Genomic DNA, 9858 nt, shown 5'->3' with positions numbered 1-9858 from the left:
GTGATCTGGTGCGGATGTCAGGAGATCTAGTGTGAATGTCAGTGATCTGGTGTGGATTTTAGAGGATCTAGTGTGGATGTCAGTGATTTAATGTAGATGTAAACTGATCTGGTGTGGATGTCAGTGATCTGATGGGGATATTACTGCATCTAGTATGAATGTTAGAGGATCTAATGTGAATGTCAGTGATCTGGTGTGCATCTTAAGGGATCTAGTGTGAATGTCAGTGACCGGGTGGAAATATTATTGGATCTAGTACGAATATTAGGGGATTTAATGTAAATGTCATGGAATTTTGTGTGAATGTCAGGAAATCTAGTTCCAGTGTAAATATCAGTGATCTGGTGGGATGTGTATATATATATATATATATATATATATATATATATATATATATATATATATATATATATATATATATATATATATATATATATATATATATATATATAAAATCGGATCTAGTACGAATTTTAGGGGATCCAATGTGGATGTCGGGAGATCTAGTGTGAATATCAGTGATCTGGTGTGGATTTTAGGGTATCTAATGTGAATATGAGTGATGTGGTGAGGATGTGCAGATCTCGCAGCATGTATAGATGACATTGAGGCAGAAATAGATGAGACTTCCTTTTCCTCATATTGTTATGTATTTTTACCCCCCTCACACTCAGGACACACTGATCCGATGACAGGGGGCAGAGCAGAGCCAGGACCCCCCTCCCCCTCCCCTCCTCTGTATTGGGGGAGGAGTGCGTCACCGCTGGGCAGAGCATCGGCCGCATCGTCCTGGAGGAGAGGAGAGGAGGCTGGAGGCGGCGGAGAGGAGATCGGAGGGGCGGCGGATCAGGCGATGGCACACCGGGCAGACATGAGGATCGGCTGAGATCACACGGATCACCATAGACGAGTCCTCCGGGATCGGGGTGAGTGATGGGAGCCCCGCCCGGGCTGTGCGGGGATGTCCCCTCCTCTATACACTTGTGTGTGGGGGGTCCCCGGATCGGGGGTGACAGTCCTCTCCTCAGACCCCGCAATACAACTTCCACTCACAGCCACAGGTTGTCTCCTTTATGTCACTGCTGTGTACACGGGTCCTTGTCACCCTCACATTGTATGGGGGGGACCACCCAGGTGGGTCATCCGATCAATGACGGCCTGACACTGTCCACAGATTTTCACCATTAAGTGGAACTAAAGTCACTTTACTCCCCTCACCCTCCAATGTCTGAAGTCTGGGAGATTTACCGCCCCCCATCCTCCCCAAGAGATGAGCTTCAGGGGTCATCAGTGGGCTGACACAGGGGACAGAACTCCTCTGCATGACTCTGATCATCAATGTAAATAGCATTCTATTTCTTCCCACTGACCATCAATGTAATGGGCATTCTTCCCACTGTCCCCCAGTATAAGGACTATTCTTCCCACTGTCCCCCAGTATAAGGACTATTCTTCCCACTGTCCCCCAGTATAAGGACTATTCTTCCCACTGTCCCCCAGTATAAGGACTATTCTTCCCACTGTCCTCCAGTATAAGGAGTATTCTTCCCACTGTCCCCCAGTATAAGGAGTATTCTTCCCACTGTCCCCCAGTATAAGGACTATTCTTCCCACTGTCCTCCAGTATAAGGACTATTCTTCCCACTGTCCTTCAGTATAAGGAGTATTCTTCCCACTGTCCTTCAGTATAAGGAGTATTCTTCCCACTGTCCTTCAGTATAAGGAGTATTCTTCCCACTGTCCTCCAGTATAAGGAGTATTCTTCCCACTGTCCCCCAGTATAAGGAGTATTCTTCCCACTGTCCTTCAGTATAAGGAGTATTCTTCCCACTGTCCTCCAGTATAAGGAGTATTCTTCCCACTGTCCCCCAGTATAAGGAGTATTCTTCCCACTGTCCCCCAGTATAAGGAGTATTCTTCCCACTGTCCTTCAGTATAAGGAGTATTCTTCCCACTGTCCCCCAGTATAAGGAGTATTCTTCCCACTGTCCCCCAGTATAAGGAGTATTCTTCCCACTGTCCTCCAGTATAAGGAGTATTCTTCCCACTGTCCCCCAGTATAAGGACTATTCTTCCCACTGTCCCCCAGTATAAGGACTATTCTTCCCACTGTCCCCCAGTATAAGGAGTATTCTTCCCACTGTCCCCCAGTATAAGGAGTATTCTTCCCACTGTCCCCCAGTATAAGGACTATTCTTCCCACTGTCCTCCAGTATAAGGAGTATTCTTCCCACTGTCCCCCAGTATAAGGAGTATTCTTCCCACTGTCCCCCAGTATAAGGAGTATTCTTCCCACTGTCCTTCAGTATAAGGAGTATTCTTCCCACTGTCCCCCAGTATAAGGAGTATTCTTCCCACTGTCCTTCAGTATAAGGACTATTCTTCCCACTGTCCTTCAGTATAAGGAGTATTCTTCCCACTGTCCTCCAGTATAAGGAGTATTCTTCCCACTGACCCCCAGTATAAGGAGTATTCTTCCCACTGTCCTCCAGTATAAGGAGTATTCTTCCCAATGTCCTCCAGTATAAGGAGTATTCTTCCCACTGTCCTCCAGTATAAGGAGTATTCTTCCCACTGTCCCCCAGTATAAGGAGTATTCTTCCCACTGTCCCCCAGTATAAGGACTATTCTTCCCACTGTCCTCCAGTATAAGGACTATTCTTCCCACTGTCCTTCAGTATAAGGAGTATTCTTCCCACTGTCCTTCAGTATAAGGAGTATTCTTCCCACTGTCCTTCAGTATAAGGAGTATTCTTCCCACTGTCCTCCAGTATAAGGAGTATTCTTCCCACTGTCCCCCAGTATAAGGAGTATTCTTCCCACTGTCCTTCAGTATAAGGAGTATTCTTCCCACTGTCCTCCAGTATAAGGAGTATTCTTCCCACTGTCCCCCAGTATAAGGAGTATTCTTCCCACTGTCCCCCAGTATAAGGAGTATTCTTCCCACTGTCCTTCAGTATAAGGAGTATTCTTCCCACTGTCCCCCAGTATAAGGAGTATTCTTCCCACTGTCCCCCAGTATAAGGAGTATTCTTCCCACTGTCCTCCAGTATAAGGAGTATTCTTCCCACTGTCCCCCAGTATAAGGACTATTCTTCCCACTGTCCCCCAGTATAAGGACTATTCTTCCCACTGTCCCCCAGTATAAGGAGTATTCTTCCCACTGTCCCCCAGTATAAGGAGTATTCTTCCCACTGTCCCCCAGTATAAGGACTATTCTTCCCACTGTCCTCCAGTATAAGGAGTATTCTTCCCACTGTCCCCCAGTATAAGGAGTATTCTTCCCACTGTCCCCCAGTATAAGGAGTATTCTTCCCACTGTCCTTCAGTATAAGGAGTATTCTTCCCACTGTCCCCCAGTATAAGGAGTATTCTTCCCACTGTCCTTCAGTATAAGGACTATTCTTCCCACTGTCCTTCAGTATAAGGAGTATTCTTCCCACTGTCCTCCAGTATAAGGAGTATTCTTCCCACTGACCCCCAGTATAAGGAGTATTCTTCCCACTGTCCTCCAGTATAAGGAGTATTCTTCCCAATGTCCTCCAGTATAAGGAGTATTCTTCCCACTGTCCTCCAGTATAAGGACTATTCTTCCCACTGTCTCCCAGTATAAGGAGTATTCTTCCCACTGACCCCCAGTATAAGGAGTATTCTTCCCACTGTCCCCCAGTATAAGGAGTATTCTTCCCACTGTCCCCCAGTATAAGGAGTATTCTTCCCACTGTCCTCCAGTATAAGGAGTATTCTTCCCACTGTCCCCCAGTATAAGGACTATTCTTCCCACTGTCCTCCAGTATAAGGAGTATTCTTCCCACTGTCCCCCAGTATAAGGAGTATTCTTCCCACTGTCCCCCAGTATAAGGAGTATTCTTCCCACTGTCCCCCAGTATAAGGAGTATTCTTCCCACTGTCCCCCAGTATAAGGAGTATTCTTCCCACTGTCCCCCATTATAAGGAGTATTCTTCCCACTGTCCCCCAGCATAAGGAGTATTCTTCCCACTGTCCCCCAGTATAAGGAGTATTCTTCCCACTGTCCTCCAGTATAAGGAGTATTCTTCCCACTGTCCTCCAGTATAAGGAGTATTCTTCCCACTGTCCCCCAGCATAAGGAGTATTCTTCCCACTGTCCTCCAGTATAAGGAGTATTTTTCCAACTGTCCTCCAGTATAAGGAGTATTCTTCCCACTGTCCTCCAGTATAAGGAGTATTCTTCCCACTGTCCCCCAGTATAAGGACTATTCTTCCCACTGTCCCCCAGTATAAGGACTATTCTTCCCACTGTCCTCCAGTATAAGGAGTATTCTTCCCACTGTCCCCCAGTATAAGGAGTATTCCTCCCACTGTCCCCCAGTATAAGGAGTATTCTTCCCGCTGACCCCCAGTATAAGGAGTATTCTTCCCACTGTCCCCCAGTATAAGGAGTATTCTTCCCACTGTCCCCCAGTATAAGGAGTATTCTTCCCACTGTCCCCCAGTATAAGGAGTATTCTTCCCACTGACCCCCAGTATAAGGAGTATTCTTCCCACTGACCCCCAATGTAAGGGGTATTCTTCCCACTGTCCCCCAATGTAAGGAATATTCTTCTCACTGACCACCAATGTAAGGAGTATTCTTCTCACTGACCACCAATGTAAGGAGCATTCTTCTCACTGACCCCCCCCCAATGTAAGGAGTATTCTTCTCACTGACCCCCCAGTATAAGGAGTATTCTTCCCACTGTCCCCCAATGTAAGGAATATTCTTCTCACTGACCACCAATGTAAGGAGTATTCTTCTCACTGACCACCAATGTAAGGAGCATTCTTCTCACTGACCCCCCAATGTAAGTAGTCTTCTCACTGACCCCCAATGTAAGGAGTATTCTTCTCACTGACCCCCAATGTAAGGAGTATTCTTCTCACTGACCCCCAATGTAAGGAATATTCTTCTCAATGACCCCCAATGTAAGGAGTATTATTCTCACTGACCCCCCAATGTAAGGAATATTATTCTCACTGACCAGCAATGTAAGGAGTATTCTTCTCACTGACCACCAATGTAAGGAGTATTCTTCTCACTGACCCCCAATGTAAGGAGTATTCTTCTCACTGACCCCCAATGTAAGGAGTATTCTTCCCACTGACCACCAATGTAAGGAGTATTCTTCTCACTGACCCCCCAATGTAAGGAGTATTCTTCTCACTGACCCCCCAATGTAAGGAGTATTCTCACTGACCCCCCAATGTAAGGAATATTCTTCCCACTGACCCCCCAATGTAAGGAGTATTCTTCCCACTGACCACCAATGTAAGGAGTATTCCTCTCACTGACCCCCAATGTAAGGAGTATTCTTCCCACTGACCACCAATGTAAGGAGTATTCCTCTCACTGACCCCCAATGTAAGGAGTATTCTTCCCACTGACCCCCCAATGTAAGGAATATTCTTCCCACTGACCCCCCAATGTAAGGAGTATTCTTCCCACTGACCACCAATGTAAGGAGTATTCTTCTCACTGACCCCCCAATGTAAGGAGTATCCTTCTCACTGACCCCGAATGTAAGGAGTATTCTTCTCACTGACCCCCAATGTAAGCAGTATTCTTCTCACTGACCCCCAATGTAAGGAGTATTCTTCCCACTGACCACCAATGTAAGGAGTATCCTTCTCACTGACCTCCAATGTAAGGAGCATTCTTCTCACTGATCCCCAATGTAAGGAGTATTCTTCTCACTGCCCCCCCAATGTAAGGAGTATTCTTCTCACTGACCACCAATGTAAGGAGTATTCTTCTCCCCGTCCCCCCCAATGTAAGGAGTATTCTTCTCACTGACCCCCAATGTAAGGAGTATTCTTCTCACTGACCCCCAATGTAAGGAGTATTCTTCTCACTGACCCCCAATGTAAGGAGTATTCTTCTCACTGACCACCAATGTAAGGAGCATTCTTCTCACTGCCCCCCCCCAATGTAAGGAGTAGTCTTCTCACTGACCCCCAATGTAAGGAGTATTCTTCTCACTGACCCCCAATGTAAGGGGTATTCTTCTCACTGACCCCCAATGTAAGGAGTATTCTTCTCACTGACCCCCCAATGTAAGGAGTATTCTCACTGACCCCCCAATGTAAGGAATATTCTTCTCAATGACCCCCATGTAAGGAGTATTATTCTCACTGACCCCCCAATGTAAGGAATATTCTTCTCACTGACCACCAATGTAAGGAGTATTCTTCTCACTGACCCCCAATGTAAGGAATATTCTTCTCACTGACCACCAATGTAAGGAGTATTCTTCTCACTGACCCCCAATGTAAGGAGTATTCTTCTCACTGACCCCCAATGTAAGGAGTATTCTTCTCACTGACCCCCCAATGTAAGGAGTATTCTTCCCACTGACCCCCAATGTAAGGAGTATTCTTCCCACTGACCACCAATGTAAGGAGTATTCTTCTCACTGACCCCCAATGTAAGCAGTATTCTTCTCACTGACCCCCCAATGTAAGGAGTATTCTTCTTACTGACCCCCAATGTAAGGAGTATTCTTCTCACTGACCACCAATGTAAGGAATATTCTTCCCACTGACCCCCCAATGTAAGGAGTATTCTTCTCACTGACCCCCAATGTAAGGAGTATTCTTCTTACTGACCCCCAATGTAAGGAGTATTCTTCTTACTGACCCCCAATGTAAGGAGTATTCTTCTCACTGACCCCCAATGTAAGGAGTATTCTTCTCACTGACCCCCCAATGTAAAGAGTATTCTTCTCACTGACCCCCCAATGTAAGGAGTATTCTCACTGACCCCCCAATGTAAGGAATATTCTTCCCACTGACCCCCCAATGTAAGGAGTATTCTTCTCACTGACCCCCCAATGTAAGGAGTATTCTTCTCACTGACCCCCAATGTAAGGAACATTCTTCTCACTGACCACCAATGTAAGGAGTATTCTTCTTACTGACCCCCAATGTAAGGAGTATTCTTCTCACTGACCACCAATGTAAGGAACATTCTTCTCACTGACCACCAATGTAAGGAGTATTCTTCTCACTGACCCCCAATGTAAGGAGTATTCTTCTCACTGACCCCCCAATGTAAGGAGTATTCTTCTTACTGACCCCCAATGTAAGGAGTATTCTTCTCACTGACCCCCAATGTAAGGAGTATTCTTATCACTGACCCCCCAATGTAAGGAGTATTCTTCCCACTGACCCCCCAATGTAAGGAGTATTCTTCTCACTGACCCCCCAATGTAAGGAGTATTCTTCTCACTGACCCCCAATGTAAGGAGTATTCTTATCACTGACCCCCCAATGTAAGGAGTATTCTTCCCACTGACCCCCCAATGTAAGGAGTATTCTTCTCACTGACCCCCCAATGTAAGGAGTATTCTTCTCACTGACCCCCCAATGTAAGGAGTATTCTCACTGACCCCCCAATGTAAGGAATATTCTTCCCACTGACCCCCCAATGTAAGGAGTATTCTTCTCACTGACCCCCCAATGTAAGGAGTATTCTTCTCACTGACCCCCAATGTAAGGAGTATTCTTCTCACTGACCCCCAATGTAAGGAACATTCTTCTCACTGCCCCCCCCCCCCCCAATGTAAGGAGCATTCTTCCCACTGACCCCCCAATGTAAGGAGTATCCTTCTCACTGACCCACTGAAAATAATGTTGTCATATGGAGCAGTCCTAGTGTCACATACTCCTGATATGTCACATTTCATAGAATGTTTTCTGTATATACAGCTTACTGTTGCTGCTAATGCCTCTTGGGCTGTGGATATATTTATAAGATAATTATTAGCAGGGTTCCCTGAGCCCGTGTATTGGTGGAAGAACTTCCCGTGTATTGGTGGAAGGACTTCCCATGAGGTTTTTGTAGAGAATACACGTCACAAGTATTGTATTGTCTTGGTACCTACCTTTTGCCTATCTGATAATGCTGTGATTGCTAATAAATTGTAGGTGGTATTGTTTAGGACCCATTCACACCCCACAGTGGGTACTATGTGCATTACTCCATTTGATTGGCTGACTTGGAGGGCAAAGGAAAGACCGGTGGTCTAATAGACTCCAGCTCTCTCCATAAAGAGGTCCTTTCACAGCCAAAACTATCACAAATAATGTTGTTCATTCCTTGGGATTGCAATAAAGTTGAATGAGGAAAATTGTGTAAAAAAATACATTAAAAAAAGTTGAAATCACCCCTGTGTGTTTTCCAGCTGCCCCTGAACTCATCCAATGTTATCTTATGTGTACATGTACACAGGTTCCTTTAATGTCATTTTTAGGCAGTTGAGTTTAGAGGCCTTTTTTTGGAAAGCAAAAAAATGAGTTCAGACGCTGAGTTTAGAGGCATTTCAAGCATTCTAAACGCAGCTAAACGGGGGAACTTGCATTTCATTTACAGGCATTTTTGGTTTTTAGCTATTTTGAAAACATATATATATATATATTTTTCAAATGCTTCTAAACGCAAACGTGGGATGTAAACGCGGCAAAACGTACGTTTTAAACATGGATTACTATCTGTCAAGTTAAATCGTTCAGGAGAGGTTGTAAAAACGTCCCGTGTACATTAAGCCTAAGGCCGCGTACACACGGGCGGACTGTCTGGCCAACGAAGTCCGTCAGACAATCCGACAGACAGTCCGTCCTACTTTTGAATGAACGGACTTGACCACACACGATGAACAGACAGTCCGCTGAAAGCGTGCGTGATGACGTGTACAGCACGTACGACGGGACTAGAAATACAACGTCCAATACACTGCAATGCAACCTTCGGCCGTGTAAATCCTTTCTGAGCATGCGCCATACTTAGTCCGTCCAACTTGCCTACTCACGAGCGGACTGTCCGCTGAAACCAAAGTTGGACGGACAATATTACGGAAATTCCGAAAGACTTAGTCCGCCAGACTGTCCGCTGAAAAAGTCCGCTGAAGCCCACACACGAGCGGACTGTCCGCTGAAACACGTTTCAGCGGACCAAGTCCGTCAGACAGTCCGCCCGTGTGTACGCGGCCTTAGTGTCGCCTACAGAGAGTTTGTTGCCATTTCATGAGCATGCAACATTTTTAATCTTGACATGTTTGGTATCTGTTTACTTGGTGCAACATCGTCTTTTATATTTTTATATTGTGTTTGTGTGTACTAAAATGCATTTAGTTGTATTTTTTCCTGAAAAATTGCATTTGAAAAAAAGGCTGTGCAAATATTGTGTGACATAAAGAATTACAATAACCACTATTTTATTCTCCAGGGCCTCTGCTTTCAGAAAGAATATAATATTTGAGGTTCCAAGTAATTTTTTATATATATATGTTTTATATATATATATATATATATATATATATATATATATATATATAGCTGCAGGATTCTGGCCAAAATGAGAATCACGGTTTTTTTACTTAGAATGAAAAGATCACAATTCTGTCACAATCCTCGCATCGTAAAATCTTTGACATTATACAAAAAAAATGGGTGAACTTTACTGGTTATTTTTTTTTTTAATTCATTAAAGTCATTTTTTCAAAAAAATTGCATTTGAAAGACCGCTGCGCAAATACAGTTTGACATAAAATATTGCAACAACCACCATTTTATTCTCTAGGGCAGGGGTGCTCAACCTGTGGCTCTCCAGCTGTTGCAAAACTACAAGCCCCATCATGCCTCTGCCTCTGGGTGTCATGCTTGTGGCTGTCGGAGTCTTGCCATGCCTCATGGGACTTGTAGTTCCGCAACAGCTGGAGAGCCTCAGGTTGAGCACCCCTGCTCTAGGGTGTCTACTAAAAATAAAAAATATATATAATGTTTGGGGGTTCTAAGTAATTTTCTAGCCAAAAAATAAAAGGATTTTAACTTGAAACCAACAA

At 44.8% G+C, this 9858-nt stretch overlaps 1 protein-coding gene across 1 annotated transcript in view; it reads left to right on the top strand.

Moving 5' to 3' along the window:
• The first annotated feature begins 743 nt into the window (after positions 1-743).
• Positions 744-9858, top strand: part of LRRC8C (leucine rich repeat containing 8 VRAC subunit C) — a 111934-nt gene continuing 102819 nt past the window's right edge. The window contains exon 1 of the mRNA XM_077452947.1: positions 744-926. The gene's annotated coding sequence lies outside the window, so the exon portion shown is untranslated. The remainder of the gene's footprint in view (positions 927-9858) is intronic.

Source organism: Lithobates pipiens, unplaced genomic scaffold (assembly GCF_037356315.1).
Source record: "Lithobates pipiens isolate NorthernLeopardFrog02 unplaced genomic scaffold, aLitPip1_a1.2 Scaffold_23, whole genome shotgun sequence".
Lineage (NCBI taxonomy): Eukaryota > Metazoa > Chordata > Amphibia > Anura > Ranidae > Lithobates > Lithobates pipiens.
Note: the sequence above shows the minus strand (reverse complement) of the source record. Positions and strands in the feature narration are given on the sequence as shown.